General features: G+C 52.6%; 1 protein-coding gene across 5 annotated transcripts in view; it reads left to right on the plus strand.

The window, feature by feature from the left end:
- Positions 1–14573: 14573 nt before the first annotated feature.
- Positions 14574–24508, plus strand: part of LOC138481133 (mitochondrial fission factor-like) — a 417374-nt gene continuing 407439 nt past the window's right edge. For 4 of the 5 annotated variants that reach the window (XM_069613052.1, XM_069613055.1, XM_069613056.1 and 1 more), the window contains exon 1: positions 14574–14667. The gene's annotated coding sequence lies outside the window, so the exon portion shown is untranslated. Of the gene's footprint in view, positions 14668–14727; positions 14852–24508 lie in introns of those variants that run through there. The other variant, XM_069613053.1, reaches the window with a different exon arrangement.

Consider the following 24508-nt stretch of genomic DNA (forward strand, 5'->3'; position numbering starts at 1 on the left):
GCACCCAGTTAGACGCAGCCAGTTGGGCACAGGGACCTCTCGGCACAAGGATGTTTTGGCACAAGAGGTCGCAATTGGCACATCATGAACCTGCAGGCACTTTGCATTTTGTACCTCAATGCACAAGGATGTTTTGGCGCGAGAAGTCGCAATTGGCATGAACCTGCAAGCACTTTGCATTTTGTAATATGGATTAAATGTGAAAAACATGTATTTACTTCAACATTATAAAACAGAAAGGAGCATGTATAACACTGTCTCTGGGCAACATTATATAAAATAGAAAAAACAAAATAAAAACATTTGTGAGGAACACCTTCAGCAGGTTGAGACGCAGCACTTAACCATTATGCTACATTGTGTTTATTGTTTGGATTCTTACAAGTTTCATACTTAGCTTTTTGTAATGCTCATCTGGTATCCACGGGGACGTCACTCAGCCTGATCTGACCTCATACGACCTGGAATCCTTCCCTGGAGGCTATTCGATTAGAGACTGGGCCTGAAACACAGGATTGGTAGAGTTTAACTCCCTATTGTCTCTGTGTGCTTGAACCCCTTCTTCCCAGGGGTCCAACCCTTCCCTTTGATCCAGAGCTCACCTTGTTTTCTGGGATAGTGTGCTCTCCGCCCTGCTGTCAGCGCAGGGGCGCGTTGATTGATGCGGGCTCGTTGCTGCCTAGTTACTTCACTGGCAAGAGTCCGACAGGTAAGTATAATGAGTCTTTTGAACAGTTCTCTAACTTCGTTCCTTTCCTTTCTTAGATGATGGCCGGCGTCCGGGGATGGCGGCGTGCTGCTGAGATGAGTAGTGCTGAAGGTGAGTGAGAGCATGATGCTCCCCTTTCGTATTTGTATTGAACAGAGTTCTTTTTCTGTGTCTTTTAGGTGCCGTGATGTTTTCAGCGTGGATGCCAGTTATGAAGAACAAATGCGGTGAGTAAGCGCGGTATGCGGCACCTCCAGATGTTTCCACGCTAACCTGGAGTGTCTTTTCCCTCTTGCAGATAGATGAGTAGTTCCGGAGACAGAGTTCCCCAGAGCGTCTGGGATTCAGGTAAGCATTTGAAGCTTGTACAGTATTTAAAAATAAGCGAAGATTTGCAGAATGCTTACTAATACCTTTTTTCTGTTCTTTTCCCTTTTCCTCTGGAAGCGGCGTGCCGGGATGGGAATGAAACCGCCGAAGATGCCCGCAGAACAGAAGGAGCGATGAATGATGGGCAGAAGCGCTGCAAGGTAAGGCTGTTCCTAACAGTGTTCTTGTTCTTGCAGGAGCTGAGCGCAGAAGAAAGATGCAGGCCTACTGGAGACCGATCCGAACACAGTGAGTGTCATGCTGCAGGTGCAGAAAACGCAAAGCATGTTTCTAAGCCTGGGCGTGGCTTAAATAGTCTGTGGGTATCCCAGGTGTCTCTGGGCTGAACCACACCCAAAAGACTAGACTGCACATGCAGTTCTGAGAACCGAAATATGTGGGGGCATCCATCTTGTCCCCATTAATGCACTACAAGTCCAATCCCCAATGTTATCCTATGGGAGTGAGTGAGTCTGGTGCCACAAGCGCCAAGTCTGACTCCAAGAGGGTCTTTGGAAGAATGGAGAGGCTCTTGAGGGCCATGTAGGTGATCGTGGCCTGGCTCCAGCCTGACATTTTGGAGGGCTGGGGACAAGAGGGGCAGGAATCATGACACCTTTTACAATTGGACATATTAAATTGTAGGCTAAGTATGAAATGTATGCATCATGAAGCACTAAGCAATTGTGGCGTAGTGGTTGAATGCTGGTCCTTGAACTCTGGCAAACCAGGATTCAAGACTTAAATGTAAAGCAGTATATTTTGGTAAACTATGTAGTCTTAACAGGCATGCCTTTGATTGATGTGGCCTCCTTCATGGAAACGTTCACCCAACCAGTGCATGATTTTAAAAAGGTATTTTGAGCTGCACTATCAATAGGTTAATAATAGTTGTGTGTCTCCATTGCACGTGAGCCAGCGCAAACAAGACTTTCTTTGCAACTCAAAGCAGAGGCTTGCCACACAGTCCCATTATTCTCTTAATACATTGGGCTACTTTTAGACTTTGAAAATGGTGGGGGCAAGTAAACACCACTCCTCTCCAGCCCCTTATTCTCACTGTCCCCATTTGAAAAAAACATATTTTACTTTTTTCCCCTCCTCTGATTCTGCACTACGTGCCTCCTCCTTTAACAATTTAAAGATCCCCTAATGCTATTCAAACCAAACAAATAGAGGTGCAGGAGAAATCATGAATATAGCCAAGTTAGATGTGTTGCATATATTGTTATATGCCACACGTCCCTTGTTATTTGGAAGATGATCATTCAGATTTCCTTTTTACTTTGCATTTTGGAACTAGTACGGGACACTTGGTGGACAAAATTAGTCACAAAATGAAGAAAAAAAAATAACTGGATGGGCAATCTTCCGAAATACATGGAGACATGCACGCACACACTCATACTGACGACACTAAAAACTCACACATGTAGGTGGAGAGTGTAACTTTTTTTTCAGATGGTGGACGCAACACATGGTTATTTTTTTTTAGGTTTGCAAGCTTGCTCAAGTATTTGGCTACCAGGATTTTACTCAGATTGTCATGTTCCCAGTGTCGATGCTTACCTACAAGACCACAAGCACTTGTTTTGTATTAGGATTTTGTTCACAGGGCAATATTTCACTACAGACTGCTGGGTTTAAAAGGTGAGCATCTTTTATACTGTGAACTAGAGAACACAAAGGAGAGGGGCACTACAAGTGTAACTAAAATTCACATACATTTCAAAATTACCATAGTGTAATGAATGTCAAGCGTTTCAATGTATGAGTGCGACTTCTGGTGCAGCAGGGTATAGTCTCCAGGCCTATTGAATTGTTATTTTTATTTATTTTATGGAGAATCACTACAACACAAATGCCATCCGACCTGTTGTTGCCAACAGGCAACCCCGTTGCACATTATGGGGACATAAATTCTACTAAAAAATTCATATGTTCAAGTTAGTAGTGCAATAAGACTACACTTAATCAACAATCTCTAGGAGTACATATCAAAAAGACATACATCTCATTGTAAACGTAGACTGAAATGTAATGTTGTCTGGGTTATAGGGTAGTTTGTGTAAATTTGGGGCCTAGCGGTATTTTCTTACCGCCAAAAATAAAGGTAATTTAGCAATAACTACTTCTTGCATTTAGATTGGGTTTGGCTTTATGGTGGTATAGTGATGATGCATTATTTCAGTACACAAATACATTTTGTTGGTATGTATTTTGTTGTGGTATAGTGATGAGCATAGCTTTCTTTTCTATTTGTGGCCCTAATATACAAAACCCCCTTCTTCTTGCTTGGTCTGTTCGTGTGATCACTAGAGAGGCCTCGGGCCTACATTATTCAGAAACACCACATTTTCATATAGAGTGCCACCTATGGCTGTTATCACTGATTTATTTACACCAGTGAACTATGTTTTCATAAAGTATTCTCAATAACATGTGGTATTATCACTAACTTATTTACATTAGTGTGATTATGTTTCCAGAGGCCTCTCTCTGCTGATTCATGTACGCTCAGCAGACTATTGTATTATATTCCACTCAGAAGCCACACACATACCTTGAGTGGAATCACGCACACAGCTATTTATAATTGCTCATGACATTGCTTCATCTGTATAGGAAACTTGGCATATTAAACATCATTCCCTCTCTTGCAGAGTATTTTTTTTAGAGGCACCAAATGAAAAACAGAAGCAAGAACACTCTTGGGCAGACTGTGTGTTATCACAATTTCATTTCAAAACGATACATTACCATTCTTGTGAGACAATCCTCTCTGAAAGAAACATAAGAGAAACAAATGCAATAATACCACAAATTTCACTTTACATTTGCAACAAGAGAAAAATTACATCATTTGCCTTGCAACATTATAACGTGGCAGTTAAACACAGGGGAATTCCCTATCGCTACTCTGCTGCCTGATAGTAGATCATTCGTACGGCAGTCACAGTAATCTCACTCCATTTGTATAATTACCAGTTGTTTGTAGCTTTTCAGCACGAAATCTCCTGGCTTGTCGCCTCCGATGAATGGGCCCAGGGTTTTGTTTGTGTTTGAAGTTTGAAGTGCACAGCGAGAACACGGAATTCTCAAGCCGGTGCCAAGTGACTAGGAAACCCCAGTCTCTGAAGGTCAGTAGTGCAGCTCCTCACAGCAGCCCAGCAAATGCCACCTCACTGCCACTCCGCAAAATGTCTTCTCCCTATAATTCTGTCAGAGCTATTTCAAAAAACGTCTGTTACATCCCCTAGGCTTACGTAGCACCAATCAAATTCACAGTATCACATCCTCCTTCCTTAACAATAGCTCACTTTTACAGTAAGCAAGTGTATCTAACTGATTGCCTGGCATTCGAATTTTGCTTCCTGCAAAGACAGTGAACCGAGCAAAGGAAAAATGCACGTTTAAAAAATGAATCCCAGCTTGCCTCATTTTTCCACATGGAGAACACATTATACTGTTAATAAGTTAGAATCGTGTTAGTATTTGTTAATTAAGTTAATCAATCAAGTATCTAATGTAGTCTCCTGTAAGTGAGGCATTTTCAAGTGAGAAAAAAAATGGTGTGCTTTTAAAATCTGCAGCCATTGGCACTGTACTCCAAAACACACTAAATTATACTACAGGGTTCATTCACCCACGATCAACACGAAACAAAAAGGTAAAGTCACAATAAAAGACATACATTCACTTGCGGTCATGTAACTTTTTACAAATCCAGAGAAGATAACACCCAATTCTCCTCAATATTAAACAAATGTAGAAACAATTAACGTATTGTTTGCACAAAAGTCTTTTGTGTTACAACCAATAAACTCCAATTCGGATCAAAGGTTTGCTAATGCGTTTCGGATTACTAATCCATCATCAGGGCTTGGAGCTTTTTGTTCATTTCATTTCAATGTAGCAATAATCACAGATTCATCAATACACTGACCTCAAATCCTGTATGGAGCGGCTTAGTGAGGTTTACACCCTACATGGTGAAAAAGAATTGTATAACTGAAGTAAACTCCCCGGATACATGCCATACAGAACTTATAATGAGAAACGCCTTCATTAAGGGTACCCACCTTACCCAGCTTCTGACAGATATTCAACATAGCGGGGAAAACCATAAGGCCGACTCGGTTGTTGCACGAGTCAGCCTCATGCACCTCTGCAAAGAAATGGACATGGGAACACCATATGTTGCTTAATGTGGACTCTAAAGGGTTAAGATTGTCAAACGCCCAAGTGAAATAAACAAAACCCTCGAAGCGAAGAGAGCTCCCTAGTGAGCAGGTTTGGTAGTGTTTGGCTGTGCCCACCAGCATGGCTAGTGATCTTGTAGCATTTTAAAATGGACAGTGAGCACAGCCACTGACCATGGCCGAAGACCATGTTAGCGGTCTGGAAGCATTCTAAAAATCTATGGATTAACAAAACCCTTGAAATTCCAGGAAACCACTTTAGTTGCAGGGACGTTAAAGTGAGCAATACATTGTGACAAAACCTTTCAAATCAAGAAAAAGCATTAGTTGTAGGGTAAGGTGAGAACTTAACGCAACAAAACCCCTGAAATTCAGCGAAAGCCAGCTTAATTTCGTGCCCCTGTTGCACAGCCTATGGCCACAATGATGACGGAGCATGAGCAGGGGGTGTAAAGAAGGGAGACACGGGGCATGAGCAGGAAAGAAGGGAGACACAGGGCATGAGCGGGGGTGGGGGTGAACAGGGGAGACACGGGCCATGAGCGGGGGGAAAAGGAGGGAGACAGACACAGAGCATGAGCGGGGGTGGGGGTGAACAGGAGAGACACGGGGCATGAGCGGGGGTAGGGCAAGGTGGGGCCCACACCCCCGCTCATGCCCCGTGTCTGCCCTGTTCCAACAGTGCAGACACGGGGCATGAGCGGGGGGTGGGGCGGAAAGAAGGAAAGAAGGGAGACACGGGGCATGAGCGGGGGGTGGGCGGCGGGAGGGAGAGACACACGGGGCATGAGCGGGGGATGGACAGTGGGAGGGGTAGACACACGGGGCATGAGCGGGGGGTGGGCGGCGGGAGGGAGAGACAGACGGGGCATGAGCGGGGGGCGGGGCAGCGGGAGGGAGAGACACACGGGGCATGAGCGGGGGTGGGCGGCGGATCGAAGAGACACACGGGGCATGAGCGGGGGGTGGGCGGCGGGAGGAAGAGACACACGGGGGATGAGCGGGGGGTGGGCGGCGGGAGGGAGAGACACCCGGGACATGAGCGGGGGGTGGGCGGTGGGTGGGGAGAGACACACAGGGCATGAGCGGGGGTGGGCAGCGGGTGGGGAGAGACACACGGGACATGAGCGGGGGGTGGGCGGCAGGAGGGAGAGACACCCGGGACATGAGAGGGGGGTTGGGCGGCGGGAGGGAGAGACACACGGGGCATGAGCGGGGGGTGGGCGGCGGGTGGGGAGAGCCACACGGGACATGAGCGGGGGGTGGGCGGCGGGTGGGGAGAGACACACGGGACATGAGCGGGGGGTGGGCGGCGGGTGGGGAGAGACACACGGACATGAGCGGGGGGTGGTCGGCGGGTGGGGATAGACACACGGGACATGAGCGGGGGGTGGGTAGGTGGGAGAGACACACAAACACGGGGCATGAGCGGGGGGTGGGCGGGTGGGAGAGACACACACGGGGCATGAGCGGGCGGTGGGCGGGTGGGAGAGACAGACACATACACACACACACGGGGCATGAGCGGGGGGTTGGCGGGAGGGAAGAGACACACGGGGCATGAGCGGGGGTGGGCGGCGGGTCTGGGGAGAGACACACGGGACATGAGCGGGGGTGGGCGGCGGGTGGGGAGAGACACACGGGACATGAGCGGGGGATGGGCGGCGGGTGGGGAGAGACACACGGAACATGAGCGGGGGGTGGGCGGAGGGTGGGGAAGAGACACACGGGACATGAGCAGGGGGTGGCGGCAGGTGGGGAGAGACACACGGGACAAGAGCGGGGGGTGGGCGGCGGGTGGGGAGAGACACACGGGACATGAGCGGGGGGTGGGCGGCGGGTGGGGAGAGACACAAGGACATGAGCGGGGGGTGGGCGGCGGGTGGCGAGAGAGACACGGACATGAGCAGGGGGTGGCCGGCGGGTGGGGAGAGACACGGACATGAGCGGGGGGTGGGCGGCGGGTTTGGGGAGAGACACACGGACATGAGCGGGGGGTGGGAGGCGGGTGGGGAGAGACACACGGACATGAGCAGGGGGTGGGCGGGTGGTGAGAGACACACGGACATGAGCGGGGGGTGGGCGGGAGGGGAGAGACACACGGACATGAGCGGGGGGTGGGAGAGACACACGGGGGGTGGGAGAGACACATGGGGCATGAGCGGGGGTTGGGCGGGTGTTAGAGACGAGCGGGGCATGAGCGGGGCATGAGCAGGGGGTGGGCGGGAGGGACACACACACGGGGCATGAGCGGGGGTGGGTGGGTGATCGAGACACACACACACGGGGCATGAGTGGGGGGTGGGCGGGAGGGGAGAGATACACGGGGCATGAGCGGGGGGAGGGCGGCGGGTGGGGAGAGACACACGGGACATGAGCGGGGGGTGGTCGGCGGGTGGGGAGAGACACACGGACATGAGCGGGGGGTGGTCGGCGGGTGGGGATAGACACACGGGACATGAGCGGGGGGTGGGTAGGTGGGAGAGACACACACACGGGGCATGAACGGGGGGTGGGCGGGTGGGAGAGACACACACGGGGCATGAGCGGGCGGTGGGCAGGTGGGAGAGACAGACACATACACACAGACACGGGGCATGAGCGGGCGGGAGGGGAGAGACACGCGGGCCATGAGCGGGGGGGCGGCGGGTGGGGAGAGACACACGGGGCATGAGCGGGGGTGGGCGGCGGGTGGGGAGAGACACACGGGACATGAGCGGGGGTGGGCGGCGGGTGGGGAGAGACACACGGGACATGAGCGGGGGATGGGCGGCGGGTGGGGAGAGACACACGGGACATGAGCGGCGGGTGGGCGGAGGGTGGGGAGAGACACACGGGACATGAGCAAGGGGTGGCGGCAGGTGGGGAGAGACACACGGGACAAGAGCGGGGGGTGGGCGGCGGGTGGGGAGAGACACACGGGACATGAGCGGGGGTGGGCGGCGGGTGGGGAGAGACACAAGGACATGAGCGGGGGGTGGCCGGCGGGTGGGGAGAGACACGGACATGAGCGGGGGGTGGGCGGCGGGTGGGGAGAGACACACGGACATGAGCGGGGGGTGGGCGGCGGGTGGGGAGAGACACACGGACATGAGCAGGGGGTGGGCGGGTGGGGAGAGACACACGGACATGAGCGGGGGGTGGGCGGGAGGGGAGAGACACACGGACATGAGCGGGGGGTGGGAGAGACACACGGGGGGTGGGAGAGACACATGGGGCATGAGCGGGGGTTGGGCGGGTGTTAGAGACGAGCGGGGCATGAGCGGGGGGTGGGCGGGAGGGACACACACACGGGGCATGAGCGGGGGTGGGTGGGTGGTCGAGACACACACACACAGGGCATGAGTGAGTGGGAGAGACACACATGGGGCATGAGCGGGTGGTGGGTGGGTGGGTGGTAGAGACACACACGGGGCACGAGCGGGGGGTGGGCAGGTGTGAGAGACACACACGGGTCATGAGCGGGCGGTGGGCGGGTGGGAGAGACAGACACACACACACACACACGGGGCATGAGCGGGGGGTGGGCGGGAGGGGAGAGACACACGGGGCATGAGCGGGGGGTGGCCGGCGGGTGGGGAGAGACACACGGGGCATGAGCGGGGGGTGGGCGGTGGGTGGGGAGAGACACACGGGACATGAGCGGGGGGTGGGCGGTGGGTGGGGAGAGACACACGGGACATGAGCGGGGGGTGGGCGGCGGGTGGGGAGAGACACACGGGACATGAGCGGGGGGTGGGCGGCGGGTGGGGAGAGACACACGGGACATGAGCGGGGGTGGGCGGCGGGTGGGGAGAAACACACGGGACATGAGCGGGGGGTGGGTGGCGGGTGGGGGGAGACACGGACATGAGCGGGGGGTGGGCGGCGGGTGGGGAGAGACACACGGGACATGAGCGGGGGGTGGGCGGCGGGTGGGGAGAGACACACGGACATGAGCGGGGGGTGGGCGGCGCATGGGGAGAGACACACAGACATGAGCGGGGGCGCATGGGGAGAGAAACACAGACATGAGCGGGGGGTGGGCGCATGGGGAGAGACACACAGACATGAGCGGGGGGTGGGCGGGTGGGGAGAGACACACGGACATGAGTGGGGGGTGGGAGAGACACACGGGGCATGAGCGGGGGTGGGCGGCGTATGGGGAGAGACACACGGACATGAGCGGGGGGTGGGCGCGTGGGGAGAGACACACGGACATGAGCGGGGGGTGGGCGGGAGGGGAGAGACACACGGACATGAGCGGGAGTGGGCGGGAGGGGAGAGACACACGGACATGAGCGGGGGGTGGGAGAGACACACGGGGGGTGGGAGAAACACACGGGGCATGAGCGGGGGTTGGGCGGGAGGGAGAAAGACACACGGACATGAGCGGGAGGGAGAAAGACACACGGACATGAGCGGGGGGTGGGCGGGAGGGAGAAAGACACACGGACATGAGCGAGGGGTGGGCGGGAGGGAGAAAGACACACGGCGTTCGTGTGCAGGCGGCAGATCCCGCTCCTCGGCCCTCTGCTGGCCACCGTGTGCCGATGGCGTGAGCGGGGGGCTGGAGGAAAAGGGAAGACACGGAGCATGAGTGGGGGTGACAAGAAGGACACACGGGGCATGAGCGGGGGGTGGGCGGGAGGGGAGAGACACACGGGGCATGAGCGGGGGGTGGGCGGCAGGTGGGGAGAGACAAACGGGGCATGAGCGGGGGGTGGGCGAGACACACGGGACATGAGCGGGGGGGTGGGCGGCGGGTGGGGAGAGACACACGGGACATGAGCGGGGGGTGGGCGGCGGGTGGGGAGAGACACACGGGACATGAGCGGGGGGTGGGCGGCGGGTGGGGAGAGACACACGGGACATGAGCGGGGGGTGGGCGGCGGGTGGGGAGAGACACACGAGACATGAGCGGGGGGTGGGCGGCGGGTGGGGAGAGACACACGGGACATGAGCGGGGGGTGGGCGGGGGGTGGGGAGAGACACACGGGTCATGAGCGGGGGGTGGGCGGCGGGTGGGGAGAGACACACGGACATGAGCGGGGGGTGGACGGCAGGTGGGGAGAGACACACGGGACATGAGCGGGGGGTGGGCGGCGGGTGGGGAGAGACGCACGGACATGAGCGGGGGGTGGGCGGGTGGGGAGACACACACGGACATGAGTGGGGGGTGGGAGAGACACACGGGGGGTGGGAGAGACACACCGGGCATGAGTGGGCGGCAGGTGGGGAGAGACACACGGACATGAGCGGGGGGTGGGCGGGTGGGGAGAGACACACGGGGCATGAGCGGGGGGTGGGCGGTGGGTGGGGAGAGACACACGGGACATGAGCGGGGGGTGGGCGGCGGGTGGGGAGAGACACACGGGACATGAGCGGGGGGTGGGCGGCGGGTGGGGAGAGACACACGGGACATGAGCGGGGGGTGGGCGGCGGGTGGGGAGAGACACACGGGACATGAGCGGGGGTGGGCGGCGGGTGGGGAGAAACACACGGGTCATGAGCGGGGGGTGGGCGGCGGGTGGGGGGAGACACGGACATGAGCGGGGGGTGGGCGGCGGGTGGGGAGAGACACACGGGACATGAGCGGGGGGTGGGCGGCGGGTGGGGAGAGACACACGGACATGAGCGGGGGGTGGGCGCATGGGGAGAGACACACAGACATGAGCGGGGGGTGGGCGGGTGGGGAGAGACACACGGACATGAGTGGGGGGTGGGAGAGACACACGGGGCATGAGCGGGGGTGGGCGGCGTATGGGGAGAGACACACGGACATGAGCGGGGGTGGGCGCGTGGGGAGAGACACACGGACATGAGCGGGGGGTGGGCGGGAGGGGAGAGACACACGGACATGAGCGGGAGTGGGCGGGAGGGGAGAGACACACGGACATGAGCGGGGGGTGGGAGAGACACACGGGGGGTGTGAGAAACACACGGGGCATGAGCGGGGGTTGGGCGGGTGTTAGAGACGAGCGGAGCCCGAGCGGGGCATGAGCGGGGGTTGGGCGGGAGGGAGAAAGACACACGGACATGAGCGGGAGGGAGAAAGACACACGGACATGAGCGGGGGGTGGGCGGGAGGGAGAAAGACACACGGACATGAGCGAGGGGTGGGCGGGAGGGAGAAAGACACACGGCGTTCGTGTGCAGGCGGCAGATCCCGCTCCTCGGCCCTCTGCTGGCCACCGTGTGCCGATGGCGTGAGCGGGGGGCTGGAGGAAAAGGGAAGACACGGAGCATGAGTGGGGGTGACAAGAAGGACACACGGGGCATGAGCGGGGGGTGGGCGGGAGGGGAGAGACACACGGGGCATGAGCGGGGGGTGGGCGGCAGGTGGGGAGAGACAAACGGGGCATGAGCGGGGGGTGGGCGAGACACACGGGACATGAGCGGGGGGGTGGGCGGCGGGTGGGGAGAGACACACGGGACATGAGCGGGGGGTGGGCGGCGGGTGGGGAGAGACACACGGGACATGAGCGGGGGGTGGGCGGCGGGTGGGGAGAGACACACGGGACATGAGCGGGGGGTGGGCGGCGGGTGGGGAGAGACACACGAGACATGAGCGGGGGGTGGGCGGCGGGTGGGGAGAGACACACGGGACATGAGCGGGGGGTGGGCGGGGGGTGGGGAGAGACACACGGGTCATGAGCGGGGGGTGGGCGGCGGGTGGGGAGAGACACACGGACATGAGCGGGGGGTGGACGGCAGGTGGGGAGAGACACACGGGACATGAGCGGGGGGTGGGCGGCGGGTGGGGAGAGACGCACGGACATGAGCGGGGGGTGGGCGGGTGGGGAGACACACACGGACATGAGTGGGGGGTGGGAGAGACACACGGGGGGTGGGAGAGACACACCGGGCATGAGTGGGCGGCAGGTGGGGAGAGACACACGGACATGAGCGGGGGGTGGGCGGGTGGGGAGAGACACACGGGGCATGAGCGGGGGGTGGGCGGTGGGTGGGGAGAGACACACGGGACATGAGCGGGGGGTGGGCGGCGGGTGGGGAGAGACACACGGGACATGAGCGGGGGGTGGGCGGCGGGTGGGGAGAGACACACGGGTCATGAGCGGGGGGTGGGAGAGACACACGGGGGGTGGGAGAAACACACGGGGCATGAGCGGGGGTTGGGCGGGTGTTAGAGACGAGCGGAGCCCGAGCGGGGCATGAGCGGGGGGTGGGCGGGAGGGAGAAAGACACACGGACATGAGCGGGAGGGAGAAAGACACACGGACATGAGCGGGGGGTGGGCGGGAGGGAGAAAGACACACGGACATGAGCGAGGGGTGGGCGGGAGGGAGAAAGACACACGGCGTTCGTGTGCAGGCGGCAGATCCCGCTTCTCGGCCCTCCGCTGTCCACCGTGTGCCGATGGCGTGAGCGGGGGGCTGGAGGAAAAGGGAAGACACGGAGCATGAGTGGGGGTGACAAGAAGGACACACGGGGCATGAGCGGGGGGTGGGCGGGAGGGGAGAGACACACGGGGCATGAGCGGGGGGTGGGCGGCAGGTGGGGAGAGACAAACGGGGCATGAGCGGGGGGTGGGCGAGACACACTGGACATGAGCGGGGGGGTGGGCGGCAGGTGGGGAGAGACACACGGGACATGAGCGGGGGGTGGGCGGCGGGTGGGGAGAGACACACGGGACATGAGCGGGGGGTGGGCGGCGGGTGGGGAGAGACACACGAGACATGAGCGGGGGGTGGGCGGCGGGTGGGGAGAGACACACGGGACATGGGCGGGGGGTGGGGAGAGACACACGGGTCATGAGCGGGGGGTGGGCGGCGGGTGGGGAGAGACACACGGACATGAGCGGGGGGTGGGCGGCGGGTGGGGAGAGACACACGGGACATGAGCGGGGGGTGGGCGGCGGGTGGGGAGAGACACACGGACATGAGCGGGGGGTGGGCGGGTGGGGAGACACACAAGGACATGAGTGGGGGGTGGGAGAGACACACAGGGGGTGGGAGAGACACACGGGGCATGAGTGGGGGTGGGCGGCAGGTGGGGAGAGACACACGGACATGAGCGGGGGGTGGGCGGGTGGGGAGAGACACACGGACATGAGCGGGGGTGGGCGGGAGGGGAGAGACACACAGACATGAGGGGGGGTGGGAGAGACACACGGGGGTGGGAGAGACACACGGGGCATGAGCGGGGTTGGGCGGGTGTTAGAGACGAACGGGGCCCGAGCGGGGCATGAGCGGGGGGTGGGCGGGAGGGAGAAAGACACACGGACATGAGCGGGAGGGAGAAAGACACACGGACATGAGCGGGGGGTGGGCGGGAGGGTGAAAGACACACGGACATGAGCGAGGGGTGGGCGGGAGGGAGAAAGACACACAGCGTTCGTGTGCAGGTGGCAGATCACGCTCCTCGGCCCTCCGCTGGCCACCGTGAGCCGATGGCGTGAGCGGGTGGCTGGAGGAAAAGGGAAGACACGGAGCATGAGTGGGGGTGACAAGAAGGACACACGGGGCATGAGCGGGGGGCGGTGGGAGGAACAGGAGACAGACACGGGCATGAGCGGGGGTGGGGGACTTACTGTGCAGGCGGGATACAAAGCCTCTCATGCGAGGAACAAAGATGGCGGGCGTCTCTGAAGCCAGACGCACTGCACGCTTTCACCGCATCCAATGAGAGAGCACGTCAGATGTCCGCGGACATCACGCAAGCTGCTTGCCCAATCACCATCCTGTCCGCGCACAGATATCACTAATTTTTTTCACTTACATTTTTGTCATTTTTTTAACCTCACCAAAAATTCAGAGTGACCCAAATACTTTTTTTGCAAAGTTTGGTGAGGATTCGTCCAGGCAGAGCGAAGTTATAAGCCTCCCAAAAAGTGCTCTTCCTATGGAAACACCGACTTAACCATAACTACATGGCCACTACCGTGGCCATGTAATATATATATATATTATCCAAAAATGCCCTCCACCTTTCACCCACCTCCACTATTAGCGCTGTGTCTAGTCCATCCGCCATTATTCTCACTCTGTCTACTTTTGCCTATTGTGCCTAAACATAAAAAAGTATTGGCTTTGCCAGTGATTGTTCAGTTTCATTTCTTCGCGTGCACTTCGGAGAGATTGGAATATTCCCAACAGTGGTTGAATATATGGATGAACTTGCTATCTCGGCTTTTTTATTAGGGAAATCCTGAACGCTAGGGCAAATACCATTCACGCCTGCAATTGATAAGTTCTGCACCTCTCTGGGACGTTTATGAAATGGCAACGCTTCAGCTTTAAGAAGGGGGCGTGGCATCCAGTGTGTTGCAGACAGACTCGTGTTTCTCTGGGGTGGAATTTCCTCAGTGGGAGTGTGCAGAAGCTCCCAAATTAGAACAGCGCTCAGCTGACTGGAAAAGGGGACGGGCAAAGGAGCTGTTTACAGGTACGTAACTTTTATGTCTACCATGAAACAAGTGAGCAATAAAGAGCAAAGCAAAAGGGAAGGTAGAAAAGTTGTAGGGACCGTGATTTGTGGAAAGTTGTGATATCTTATGTTGACGGCTAGAATTTGATGCAGTGGCTGTGGTGACACGCGGCAGCTGTAGAGGTCAACGTTGACATCTGGAGTAAGTGGGCCCGTGATTGTCAGCTTAATTGCATCTACCTGACCTTCCATTCCTCCCACCTGCGAAGTTTTATGAACACTCGTGCGGGAAAGGAACGAATTCTTCATACTCTCTTTGGTAAACTCGTATTGCTGCTTGCATGTAGTTCTATTTACATTTCTGTAAAGTTGTGGTGAAACCAGAGCTCTCACCAGTTCTATGTTGCCATTGGTGGAGTACAGTTATGCCACAAATGTCCACTTGTTTAATATGTAGTAGCCATCCTGGATCGTCCAGCTGCCTGAAATTGAATTTTAAAAACCCCTAGAACAAACTGCACAATTTCCTTTCCGACCCCAAATAATGTCCACAACCCCTTTGTTTTCAGGGGTTTCTGCTGTGGTTTGTATCTTTCCATATCAACCTCTATAGACGAGGGCTGCTCCAGGATTTTTAATTGGGAGGGCCAGAGGTGTTTTGGGCTGTGGTAAGCCCCATTTCAATTTGGTGTGGTTGAGTAGCCTAAACCCCCAAGAGTTACATTATATATGCGCAGGGTAGAGCCTCTTTTCATACAATGTTGTTCATACGGAGGTGCTACTAACCAGTCCCAACAATACCATCTTCAGGCTGGACAGGCATCCACTTAGAATAAGATACCTTCCAGTTAGGTGGGAAACCCTCAGGTAGACAGCCTGGACAGTAAGAGCTGAACGCTTTCCATTCCCATTATTCTAGCCATTTTCAAGGACTCCAGACAGTGAGGTGCATCTTGATTTCCTAGGCATAGCAAGCAAGGCACCCAACCTATGCATACACTCTTTCACTTAGGGATGCACTGAAATTGATGGAAGGCTTTGAGTCAATCATTACCAATGCTAGTGCTCCGGGCAGATTTCCATTTCATTGTAAGCAAATCAGTCTTGGTCTTGTCACCAGTTTGCCCAAACTGCTAGCCAAGCAAGGCCAGCAGCACATGGATGGGGTGACTTGCTCCCCAGCACAAGGGCGCATGAGCAAGCAGTTAATGCTGAACTGTACCTTTTGGTGGCAGAGCCAAGATCCTTTTGCATATGGCTAGTCACTTTATGTAGTGACACTGACATGCTAAAGAAATATGGCATGGAAGGCTGCCGAGAGTAGTGATCATACTAATTATTCATTCAACGCGGTGCTTCCGTTACTTTCTTTTTCACAATTTAGCTCTTCCCACCAAAATTACATGTATAATGTATCAACCTGTCCTTCAGCAGGAAATTGCCACATTAGATAATTTGAATATAATAAAAAAGGCTCCCCAATTGGTTGATTCCCCTGCTGCATAGGCCTATGTGCAAAATTCAGCTCACCAGTTGGTATCTTGGATGAGCCAGCAAAGCATTTCCTCCTTCTGAGTGGGATGAATAACATTGAGACGGTCCATGCCCTCCTGTCTTGGGATGGAGGGAAGTGGCAAACAGAGCTGCAAGTGGGCACATGCCCTGGGGGAACCTTTCCCACTCTCCATCATGCAAGGGTGGAAGCATCGGGGGGCACCCACGTTTCCTGGATGGTTGCGGAGGGAAGAACAATGTGTGGCAAGTAGCAAGAATCCCAATAGAAATTCCAAAGGACACCCTCAGATATTCACGTGATCTCTAATAGCTCTAATGAGCAAACTCATGAATGAAAAAGTTCATGCGGCTCTTTTCAGATTAATTGTATCACTTCATGTAAATCTCCAATTTCCCTTTAAAACACACAGTTGTGTTCTTTAAATCATGTGAGGCAGTATGCATGCAGTATCTGGGTTTGCCAATGCATTTCGAACATTGTCCGTCTTCAGGGCTTTACCCATTAAACCTCAATCCAAATACATAGATAAAAGTAATAATGAGTCCAATGAATGAAAGTTTCAACACAACACAAACAAATAATAATAACAAGGTAGACTCTGATGCGCAAGAGACCAGAATTCTGTAACACCTTACTATGTACCTGTATACTGTGTGCCTCAATGCACTTAACTGTGGTAAATCAAGGTTATAACAACCTATTCATTCACAGTGTCCCTTCCTGAAAAGGAAAACTGAGTCTGTAAATATCTCCAGCTTCTCTAGTATTAAAATATAGTAATGATACCCAAGGCGTCTTACGGTTCCAAATCTAATTTCTACAATGTGGTAGGTACGGAGGGGACTTCTGCCACCTTTGTTACGGACCTTTTGAAATAATATCTAGTGTGCGTGGAACAGGGAACGGCATGATATCATTGCGTGATGACGTATGCTAGAGATAGAGAAGAGATAGGGCAGCTGTGTTCGAGGGCTGCTACTATATTCGATTTGAATTGAATAAAGATGTTTGAAGATCAGCGTCTTGCTGCTGCTTGACACTCGTCTACTGTCGAAATAAGAAAAGATAGTCCTCAGTCCAAAACCTATCCAGTATTTGGCCCTACCACTTTGACAAAACAACAGAAAATTAGGCCAGAGCCATGGCCTCTCAGTTCAGGCTTTATCTAGCCAATGTTGTCCGGATCACTCTGAGGGCAGTGTTCATAGTTCACCAAATAAATATTCTTGACCATTCACCAAAGCAACCTCCTTAGGTCTTTCGTTAGGCTCCTCAAAAAAAGTTGCAAGTCTCTGTATAAACCAAATTTCACTTGTCCTTTAAGGGGAGCAAGGATTCCCTTCCTCCTTGTCCACCAATTTGGCCCTTTTCTTTCTTCCCTTATGCCGGAATCTTGATCAGATTCATTGAACCCTACATGTTCTCTTCTCGTTATCAGTTATGTAAGGTACCTTATTTCCCCAGGTCTCTCCAGACCACTCTGGGTTTTTGGCTGTGTTCGTTTTCATGGTGCATTTGTTGGTCCCTGACAATATTCAATACTCTGGTTTCTTTATCTCCCGTAACCTTCCTTATTAGGCTTCTTTTTCATGTTGTGTCCCGCTCGCCTCCCTCCTCCCTGAGCAACCCTGGTTCCTCCTTGGTTGCCAGGTGTGCTCGAGTGGGATAGCGTCGCACCATGGACATTACTGCTCGTTCCTCTCTTCTCTGTCTCTGCTAGAGAAGTAAACACTTTTCAGATTCTACCCATCTCAGCAGCTTTGTTGGCCCTCGTACACTGAATGGAGGATTTGTTCCTCCGCTCCGTTCCCCTGTCCGCTGTCACATCTATAGAAGCATTCGCTTCTCAGATTATGCATGTCTCACAGCTTTGTCAACCCTCGTATTCCGAATGGAGGATTCGTCCCTCTGCTCTAGTCTCTGCATTCAGTCACTGTGACTTCAATGTGGTCACGCCACCAGGTGAGACAGTTCTTCCATCCCTGTCTCCTTCAAGGCAGTATCAACATGCTTGGTGCCGGCCATTTGGCAGCTCTCTCGATATGCTCTGCTCTTCCATGCCACTACTGGCTCCATGGTTTATCATGGCTTGGCCCCTCTAGGACATATGCACATCAGAGGCTCGCCAATGAGTAGGACTCCTCTTCCTCCATTCGAGCTTCCTCATCTCTCTATTCACGTCGCCGTATTTCAAAGGGGCATGTTGGCTCCAGCTGCTGAGCTCAAGGTTCTTCCAGGATTACCTTGAGACAAAGATATAGAGACAATGTCATTATGTCTTGAATGCCACACAGTGATGTCATCAGTCTTTTCAACTCCCATATATGCTGACAAAGTGTTCGGTATAGGGAGTTAATTATAGGATTGGGAGTCCTTGTCCTTGTCCTTGGGAGGGTCTTACTTAGCAGGCTCACCGGAAGAAGGGACGAATTGCCCAGATTTGTCACATTACCCAGTCCTGTTTCACTCTGCAGTGATATGCTCCTGAGGGTCCCCACTGGATGTCTCCCCCCCAGTCTTTTAATCCACTGTCATTTTGCTCTTGAAAAGATCCTTCAAATGTTATGTTATTTTAATAAAGATTTTATTATGTGACCATTAGCTCCGTAGAGTTGTAACACCACTGAGGCTTGTTCAGAGAATGGCATATTGTACCCACGTTTCGGGAGAACCAGACCGTTGTGGAAGTGGGAAAAGGGGAGGATAAGAGAAGCGGGAATAGGATCGGAACCAACAGACAAACAAATGGAAAGGTACAAGGGGGATAAAGCAGAGGGTGTATGCGTATGATAGTAGGGGTGTGTGTGTGTGTGTCATTATTATTAGTGGGTCAAACAAATGTTGACCAGAAACAAAGGGACTGAAACCCACCTGTGATGCCAAGCAATTTCCTGTGAGGACAGTTTCTAGTGCAGTGATTTAGTGGTACTAGAATTAGTCAGCAGGTGTGATGGGCTCTATGTGCTCGAGCGTGCCCTTGAAGTGTGCCGACTTCTTCACTAGAAAGATTTGTACCTGCAAACCCAGGAGGATAATCTGGGGGTGCCAAGCACCCAGACAGAAATACCGGAACCAAGAGTTGGCAGTTTAAAAGTTAATGTGGGGAACAGAAAAGGGGACGAGAGATGATGCGGTAATCCAGATCCTCCAAGAGACTTACCTGCATGGCAACTTGATGAGGTATGAGAGTGACGGATCAATGTTAGGTTGTTGTGATTAAAGTGTGCTGCCCTATTTGGGAAAAGGGTATCAATTTATAGTAATATGCACCCATCCATAGTGAGAAAATATACCCTGATGTCCCTATCCTGGTTGTGTTCAGTGGCCTAAGAGAAGGTATCCACCTCAGTTTCATGACAGAGAGCGAAACCCCTCTTCATGTCCACTGCTCCACTGTGAAGTAGATATGCACGGCCCAATAACCGTCCGCCTCAGGACCACAAAGTAGGCATTGGATATTGAGAGAGCTGCTACTTGCATTTTTTCACCACCATAGTGGTTTCAAAGTGCTGAGTCTTGTCGGCTAATTGGTGTGTTGTGCCCCTGCCCAGGGTCTCCAGACTGTGGTCTGCAGAGGAAGGAAAAGGGGAGGGGTGAAGCAGTGGCGTAACATAGGCACAGATAAGACAAAAAAGGGGTTAAAACAGAGGTGGGACTGGGTAAAGGAAGTAGGATCGTGTTTCTGCAGTGTGGGTCTAGTCAAAGTAGATCGTAGGTGGGGATTGCAGAAAATGAGGAGATGTAAACTCTAAATTGTCAGAAGGAGAAGGGAATATATTTCAGAGAAATAAATAGGTATTACTGAAAGTTGTGTGTGGCTGTGTTCCAGCTGGCCTTTACAGTATGTTGGTTTCCATTGACCAAGAGTACATTTAATTTCCCCCATAAAACAAACTTCAGAATAGTAATTCTGGGCCTACAAGCCATTTGGTCAGGATTGGCCAAGCCATGAATAGACTGTGAAAGGTGAATATGGATAGTGACAAACAGGGTAAGTAGGACTAGATCTCTGTACTTCTTTATGTAGTAATGATATGATATATGATATGATATGGCATTTATAACGCGCCTGTACACAAGGGTTTCTAGGCGCGGCAAGACAAGGAGGGGGAAACAGAGGGAGAACAAAACAAAGATCTTACTAGGCCATGTGTCATTCATATCGTGCAAGCAAGGGGAAGGGGAGAAGTGCAAAGTAACATTCTGAGACCCTTTTGTGTCAAATTCTCTAAGGATGTTACAAGAAAGGGTTTGGCAGTGTGTTAGTCCAGTTGTAAAATCAAGCAAAATTGAAGTTTTGATACCTTTTATTGGACTAAGAAAATATTGTGCTAAGATGTTAGTTCCATAAGCTTTCAAAGTCCCTGAGGCCTTTTAATTACATGGTAGCTACAAGACCAATGGGAAACAAAAGAAAAGAAAAAACACAGACAGAAGAGCTGGACATCACTTTTACATGGAAAAAAGGCACGGAATTCTTCCACTTTAAACTCGATTGGCTGTAGGAAACGAGTATGCCAGGATTTGAGTCTTGCAAGGCCCCTTCATCTGAAGGGCCATACATTGAGCATGTGTTTGTTTTCGTTTCCAAACACTGAGAGGTAATTTCCCTCACTGAGAAGTTACATTTCAAGCAAATGTGTCCAATGAGTGGAACCCAGCATAAAAAACAGTAATGCTATCATAGACGAATTCCAAAATGTTCGATTGAAAGACACACAGGTGGAGCAGAAAAAGGATATGCTTTTTCATACCTTTCCTGTGCAGTAAGGGTTTTCACATGTATAGTGGTATGCATTTTCCAATGTTATAAGCGGACTCATGTTTTTCCAATTACAATCGGTATAAGCAGCTTCCTGGCAGTCATAGCCAAACTATTGCTTGCAGTGATTGTAATGCCCCACCTGTCTGAGGGAAACACTGTGAACCCGTGTGTGGGAACTAAAATAATGTCAGAAGTTACTGCATGCTTCTTCTGCCTCCATGCTGTGCTTTGGTGATACATGGGTTAACCTGAGTTACTTAGTCCTACTTTAATGAATATGGTGGAACTAACACAGACATATTCCCTGGGATTCTAAGTTGCTATGTCCAAACTTATCCTATTTGTGCCTCATATTTGACAGTGGCTTAATGACTCACATAAAAAGTGGCAAATACAAAAATACCTTTCCACTGTTCCAATGGTGAAGCTTCCACTGTTTGCTTTGCATGCCTCTTCTATAATAATGGGTACCAACAATTTATTCTCAGACATCCAAAATTGCCATACATGATGGATGTGTACTTACCCATTCAGGTATATAAAAATTGGGCCTCATTATGATACTGGCGGTACCTGTGCCTGTAAAACCGGCACGGCTGCCGCTGGTATCATTTTTTTCCAGGTCATTATGGCCTTGCTGGACCCGGTAATTGCCCATTCGCGGGCGCCAGAAAATATTCTTCCCCATTCCCATTTGAGGCCCATAGTGCTCAATGGGAATAGGGAAGCCCGATGCACCGACATGCTCTGCTTGCGGGTGGCGGTACGCCCACCCGGTCAGACCTGGAGGGCGGAATGGCACCCACGAGCAGAACTCGTAGTTTGCCAGTCTGGTAGTAATGGCGCCAGTAGCTTACCGGAGCCATTACTACCAAACTGGCAAACTTATAATGAGGTGTCTAAATGCATCCTGAGAGAGCTTGAATCCCCTGCTGCCCACCACTTCCTACACAGTGAAAGATAACCTATAGTGTAGCAAGATCCAAGATGCCCTTACTGGTGAAATCATACAACTACAATCTGAAATCAGCAAGAAACTCACCAGCATAGCTGAAGCTCAGCCACCCAATCGAAAAACCAGATCTCCCTCCATTCGAGTTCTGCCCCTGTCTTGATCTCTAACGTAGTTGCCATCATCAAAGGGCTCAAGCCCTCCAGATGCAAAGGCGACTCCTGTCCTGCCCCCCTTGTGAAGGAATGTGCAGAACCCCATCACAGCCATAATTCATTCTTCCTTTACCCCCTGCTCACCACCTACCACCCTCAGAGAGTCATGGATATCCCATTTGCTCAAGAAACCTACCCTCGACCAAGCCTCCTCAACAATTACAGGCCCATCGACAGTCCCCTTTCTCCTGAAAATAATTGACAAAGCTGCCTATCTTCAAATTCAGAACTTCCTTGACTCACACCACATCCTGAGTCCCCGACAAACCCGGCTTCCGCCCCAAACATGGAACTGAAACAGCCCTCCTTGACCATAAAAATCAACTTGATGACACCATGGATGCTGGCAACCTTTCTCTTCCCCTACTCCCCAACCTCTCCTCCGCATTTGCCCTTTTTTGACAACCAAACCCTCTAGCACCACCTCACACTCGTCAGTACACTTCTCCTCCAATGCGGCTAAATGGATACCTAACAGATCCTCCAGAGTACTTGTGAGGGATGCTGCCGCCTCCCACACTCCTGTCTCTTGTCTCTTTGTGATGTCTCACAAGGCTCCTGTGTATCTCCCACCCTCTATAATGTTTACACTAAGCCCCTATTCGACCACCTAAGCTCTTTGGGTATCACCTATATTAACTATGCAGATGATACCCAAATCCTCATTCCCCTCTTTGGGAATCACACACAGGACACCGCCAAAGTAAACGGTATATATGAAACCATTCAAATTTGCATGGGCTCACATAACCTCTGTCAGAACAACGAGAAAACGGAACAACTGCTCATTGGATCCCTTGCCCATCTCTCAGGCTTGATTTAGCCTTCAGTCTTTTAAAAAAAAAATTATTTAAGTTAATTGAAATTTCCACAGTCATGTCAAAAAGAAAAACATGATACAATTTAATGTTAGGAACACATCAGTAGATTACACCTATAACTAATCCACCTCCCCCCAACAGTGTATGCTTGGAACATTTCTAACAGCCTTTCTCCCTCCGCGCCTCCCACACCCACCTGTGACAGGATCCCTTCTTGTTATTTGAGTTGGAATAGTTCTGAAGGTCGAGATTAGTTCTTAGGGTCAGATTTCTATAAATTACATTAAGAATGGTTGCCTTGTTGTATCGTCCTTGAAACAATTATGAAGATCTCCTCCGATGATAGGCGCTACATGTTTAACGTGTTAGGGCGGGTGGGGACACCAATTTCTCTCTGCTGTAGACCTCATGTAGTCTCTGGCAGGTGTTCATTTACAAAGTCTCGCCGCATTAGATCACATTGCAAAGAGTTGGCATGTAGAGTAGCAGTGATTTTTTTTCCATTACAACACGCTTACATTTCCACATCATTATCCATTCTTCTTCACCCCTTTCGATCTTAAATAGAATCAGAAGGGGATCTGCTACCTGTTGAATTCCGTCGAGGTCTTTGATCCACCCCAGCACCTCATCCCAATACACTGTAATATGGGGACAGCCCCACCACATGTGCCAGTAATTTTCAGTCTCTCCACATTCACGACAACATAATGGGCTAATCGACTGAAACATTTTGGAAAGTCTGTGTGGGTCATACTGCCACCTATGCAATAGTTTGATAGTATGCTGCTTATATTGATTCGCTATTGAAACCTTAGAGGCAGCACTGCATATCCTACCCCTCATACTCAGATCAATTTCTTCTCCAAGGTCAATCTCCCACCTGCTTTTCAAATGCATGGTTGATCCTTTCCCAGCTTCTATTAGCTCTTTGTACATGGTGGAAATCAAGCCTTTCATTTCCGTTCTAGAGTTTAACAATTTTTCAAATGAGGTGAGATCTCTACTGACACTGTCCTTCCACTTGTCCCTAGACAGGATACCTTTAAGCTGCTGGAAGTGAAATACGGGTAGGGGGCCTAGCCCCAGGGCCTCCTCCAGTTTGGTAATTGTAATAAAAGACCCGCCTTTCCATAACTGGCCCACTCTCTCTAACCCTGATTCATACCAGGACTGGAATCTCTCCAAATTAGGGATGTCCTCTCTGATGCCTGGAGACAATAACTGGTTCAGAGAGGACGGGCACGAGGTGATATTTTGCATCCCATTCCTTTCTCTCCATATGTCCCATATAGTCCCCAATATCGGGTGGTCCCTCAGGCTTCGCAGGAGTTTGTTCCTCGGTATCCATAGCCATTCGGAGATCGCTGCGGGGGCTAGGTAGTAGTTGTCTAGGGCAATCCACTGGGGCTCCTTGCAATTCCTTAAATGAGGAATCAGGATTCTCAGTTGGGCACCCTTATCTTTGAGTAATGTTAGCGATTCATAGGATATACCCTTGCTTTCTTCCCCTGCCAGAGGAACCTCAGAATCACTCTTTTAGCTTCATCAATAAAATGTTTTGGCATTCGTATAGGGAGCATCTGGAAC

The sequence above is a fragment of the Ambystoma mexicanum genome, chromosome 5p (genome assembly GCF_040938575.1).
Source record: "Ambystoma mexicanum isolate Mex_15411 chromosome 5p, UKY_AmexF1_1, whole genome shotgun sequence".
Taxonomy (NCBI): domain Eukaryota; kingdom Metazoa; phylum Chordata; class Amphibia; order Caudata; family Ambystomatidae; genus Ambystoma; species Ambystoma mexicanum.